The following is a 5,229-nucleotide window of genomic DNA, read 5'->3' on the forward strand; positions in this document are numbered from 1 at the left end:
GACCTATGGAGCAGGAAAAAACCACAAACCCCTTTGAACCACAAAAGGGAAGCACAGGAAAAAACTGCAGCCAGTTACATAATTTACTATGAACAAGAATAAAATCCTTGGTCATCATAAATCATAGAATCTTAGGGGCTGGAAGGGACCTCGAGAGATCATCTAGTCCAACCCCCCTGCCAGAGCAGGGTCACCTAGAGTACATCACACAGGAACTCATCCAGGTGGGTTTTGAATGTCTCCAGTGAGGGAGACTCCACAACCTCCCTGGGCAGTCTGTTCCAGTGCTCTGTCACTCTTACAGTAAAAAAATTTTTTCGGATATTCACCTTGAACCTCCTATGCTCCAATTTACACCCATTACCCCTTGTCCTATCACTGGTCATCACTGAGAAAAGCCTAACTCCATCCCCCTGACACTCACCCCTTACATATTTGTAAACATTGATGAGGTCACCCCTCAGTCTCCTTTTCTCCAAGCTAAAGAGACCCAGCTCCCTCAGCCTTTCCTCATAAGGGAGATGTTCCACTCCCCTAATCATCTTCGTAGCTCTGCGCTGGACTCTTTCAAGCAGTTCCCTGTCCTTCTTGAACTGAGGGGCCCAGAACTGGACACAATACTCCAGATGTGGCCTCACCAATGCAGAATAGAGGGGGAGGAGAACCTCTCTTGACCTACTAACCACACCCTTTCTAATGCACCCCAGGATGCCATTGGCCTTCTTGGCCACAAGGGCACATTGCTGGCTCATGGTCATCCTCCTGTCTACCAGGACCCCCAGGTCTCTTTCACCTACACTACTCTCCAGCAGTTCAGCCCCCAACCTGTACTGGGACATGGTGTTGTTCTTCCCCAAATGTAAAACTCTGCACTTCCCCTTGTTGAATTTCATCATGTTTCTCCCCGCCCAACTCTCCAACCTATCTAAGTCTCTCTGAATGGCAGCACAGCCTTCTGGTGTGTCAGCCACTCCTCCCAGCTTAGTGTCATCAGCAAACTTGCTGAGGGTACATTCTATACCCTCATCCAGGTCGTTGATGAAGATGTTGAACAACACCGGTCCCAGCACCGACCCTTGTGGGACTCCACTAGTAACACACCTCCAACCAGATTCTACCCCATTGACTACAACTCTCTGACTCCTTCCTTTCAACCAGTTCCTAATCCACCTCACTTCCTGGTCACCAAACCCATACCTGATCAACTTATCCACAAGGATGCTGTGGGAGACGGTGTCAAATGCTTTACTGAAATCAAGATAAACCACATCTACCGCTCTACCATCATCTATCCACCTAGTAATTTCCTCATAGAAGGCTATGAGGTTAGTCAAACATGATTTACCCTTGATAAAACCATGCTGACTGCTCTTGATGACCCCCATGTCCTTGATGTGCCTGGAGATAGTCACAAGAACAAGTTGTTCCATCACCTTTCCAGGGATGGAGGTGAGGCTGACCGGTCTATAGTTACCCGGGTCCTCCTTCTTGCCCTTCTTGTAGACTGGAGTGACATTTGCTATCCTCCAGTCCTCAGGCACCTCACCTGTTGCCCATGATTTACTGAAGATGATGGAGAGTGGCCTAGCAATGACCTCCGCCAGCTCCCTCAGCACCCTTGGGTGCATTCCATCTGGACCCATTGATTTATGGATGTCCAGATTACTCAACTGATCCCTAACCCAATCCTCATCTACCATGTCAAACTCTTCCTCTATCTTGACTTCTTCTGGGGCTATATGAATCTGGGGCTCATAGGGAGACCCTGCAGGAGTGAAGACAGAGGCAAAGAAGGCATTCAGCACCTCTGCCTTCTTTATATCCTCTGTCACCAGGGCTCCCACCTCATTCCTCAATGGGCCAATATTGCCTCTATTGCTAGTTTTGCTAGCTATGTACTTGAAAAAGCCCTTTCTATTATCCTTAACCTGACTTGCAAGGTTAAGTTCCAAGGAGGCCTTAGCTTTCCTAATTGCCTCCCTACATCCTCTGACAACAGTCCTATATTCCTCCCAAGTGACCAGCCCCTCCTTCCATGATCTATAGATTTTCCTTTTCCACTTAAGTTTGCCCAGTAGTTCCTTCTTTAACCATGCAGGTCTCCTAGCACCCTTACTAGATTTCCTAACCATTGGGACACTCTGATCCTGTGCTTGCAAGAAGTGGTCCTTGAATGTTGACCAGCTATCTTGAGCTCCTTTATTTTCTAGCACCCTGTCCCATGGGATTTCCCTTAATAGATGATTGAGGAGACCAAAGTTTGCCCTGTGGAAGTCCAGGGTTCTGGTCCTGCTGGGTATTTTGTTCCTTCCACACAGGATATGTACTCATATAAAATCTGTTTTGTTGTGATTACATCAGCTCAGTTAAGATTTTATTAGCATTTAAATTCTATCACCATGCCTTACAAATTAGGTAGTTAATATTGTACAAACAAGGCAAACAAATAATTATCTTACTGTATTGCTTAATAATCTACCTGGTCTTCTGACATTTTTCAAAAAGAATTTTCAGCTTCAGTACAATACATTTTTTTTCTACTATGTTCTTGTTTGTTACACAGTTGTCAGGCTTTTCACTCTCAGTCTATCCTTCTTTCTCTCTTTCTTTACCTTTCTTCTTTTAGATTCTGTAGTATTGCTACATTAAAAGAGAAAGCAAGGAGACTTGCTATTAAGGGGAAGAAATTCAAAGTAGAGTGAAAAGTCATAGCAGTACTGTGAATAATTAGAATGCAATGATTCTTTGAAATATAAATATGTGTAATTTTGTAGGAGTGTAAAATGGTTTGGTTTTTTTGTCCCTTGTTTTTTCTTTCTGGGTTTCAGTGTTTAGGAGTAAGGTAGGACAGGTAACAGCTTCTGTTGTTCAAATTTAAAAAAATGGAAGAGAATATTTCAGATTATCCCATATTTTGTTTTATTTTTATTTTTCTATTATAACCACTTATTTATTTGTTTATTTGTTTTATCTAAATGTTGCATTTTAAAATGCTTTTAAATTCCCTCTTTCAGAGGTTTACCTTTTCTGAATTCACAGCTCAGCAAATCTGCAGGAATTCAAAACTGTTTCTCTACCACCACATTTGTTTTTATTATGTATGTCTTCAAAAAGAGGTTATTCTAAACATTACAGATTTACCTATGGATAAGAAATCATGAGTTATAATATTATCTTTTCCAATCCTTTCAGTTCTCAGTTTTCTCAGTCTAGCCTTCTCTTTGACTCAAAGATTCTTCCAAGTTTAGTCCACATTGAAACTTGTTCTGGTCACATTCTTCTTCACAATGGGTTTTGGCCGCGTTGTGACCATGATCAATCTAGTTACTAGTCTGCTTTTCCTAGGATGAGAAGGCACCCGCTGCTCCCTGCCTGCCCTCGTGCAGCTCTCTGCCTCTCCGCCTGCCCTCGCGCCTGCCACGTGTCTCCCCTCCGGAAGCTGCTGCCGCTCTCTCTTCTGCGCTGCCGCGTGCTCAGATGAGGCTGCCAAATGGCCGCTTTTTAAACCTTGCCGCCGTTCACAGCCACACCCCCTGCCACGTCAGCCTTCCTCTCCTCTCCCTCGCAGGCTTCCCGCTCAGACTCGGGTCTCCTGGCTCTGCCCCGGCTTCACCGTCTCTGGGAAGCCCGGCTCCCTCTCAAATCCTCAGTAAATTTAAAGGAACAGCTCTCACCGCTGCCGGTGCTGCTGCCGCTCTCTCTTCTGCGAATGATCACACCATTGACTCAAATGAACCTATATGACAATACAACTGCTCTATATCTTACAGAGTGTTCTGTGCAGGGACAACTACTTATGGAAATGTGTATATTTAAAAATATTAATTAAATACTTAAACACACAACTATACCTTAGTGATTACTGGTTACTTAGCAAATCCATTTGTTCACCTAAGTCATGAAGTACTAATTACAATTCAGAACAAGTGATAAAGTTTAAATAAAAGAAAACCCCATGCATCCTAATGGGTAGCCAAGTCTTCACATACCACACACAGCAAGAGACAACTCAGCCCAGATAAGATGTTGAACACAGATGAAGCAATAATCAACAAGTCATAATATTTTGTTCACACATTTACACCCTTGTTCGTATATGAATATTTTTTAGAGTAGCTATTCCCCAAATGCCCATGTAAACAAACCTGTTTATAAAAGTTTCTGTAGGAAGCCAGCATAAATGTCACAAATCAGAGAGCCATGGGCAAATAGAGTGTGATTTTCTTGTTCACAAACACTGCTTTATGTAAAATGCATGTCCTTACTGTTACTAAGTGAAAATCTAGCATGACAATAACACATTGTAACAGCACAGTCTGATATTATTTTGGCTTAAATTTAACATTTACCTTACCTGCCTTATTCTGGAGGTGGCTCCAGGACTGCATATTCCTATTTGCCACTCCTCATGGCTTTATCATGCCTTATGATATCTCATGTCTCTGAAGAGCTTTAGCTACTTATTAATTCCTTTTCATTCATACTTTTAATTCCTTTTAGAATGAATCAAATTATTGTTGTTTAAGAGCCATAAATGAGAGAATAAGAAGTTATCTATTGCACACCTGTCATGACAGTCAAACTGAGAGAGTGCTGGGTTCTATGACTAAAGCAGAGCTGGAACTCACAGTTTTTCAAGACTGTATTCTTCATCTCTCCTGTTGTTCTGGCTCCAACAGTGGTCTTTATTACACTACCTGAGTGGCTGCAAAACTTCTTCCATGTGGTGGCTTTTACTAAAGCTAGTTGCTAGTGATAAATGAATACTTCAACACAAACAGAATTCTGGGAAGCAAACCATGCAGTATTTTGCCCTTATCTGTACTGCATGTGTCACGATCCGTGACCTATTATATCTCCTTATTGGAGTGTATTAACTTATCAGGATTTGCTGAGAGATCCACACGTGGTATCGCCTCACACAGAGGATACAGGAACTTATGTCCCGACTTTTTTGAGTGAATAACCTGCTCAGTGCTTACTAATATTTCTAACAACAGCAAGGTTTATTGTGGGGAAAACAAAGCAATTTGGGGCAGGAGGTTCAAAAGGAGTGATTACAACACATTAAACATATATGGGTACACCTTAGTTACACATCTTATTCAAGCGCTGGAAGGAGAGGGGAGGGATTTGCCCGAATGGCTGGATTATATTTTCCCCTATAAGCTGGGGTAGCCGGAATTGTCTCACCATGGCAGTGCAGGTTCGATGAGCTGGGTAGCAAAG

Source organism: Chaetura pelagica, unplaced genomic scaffold, assembly GCF_000747805.2.
Source record: "Chaetura pelagica isolate M959 unplaced genomic scaffold, ChaPel_1.0 scaffold330, whole genome shotgun sequence".
In the NCBI taxonomy this organism is placed as follows: Eukaryota; Metazoa; Chordata; class Aves; order Apodiformes; family Apodidae; genus Chaetura; species Chaetura pelagica.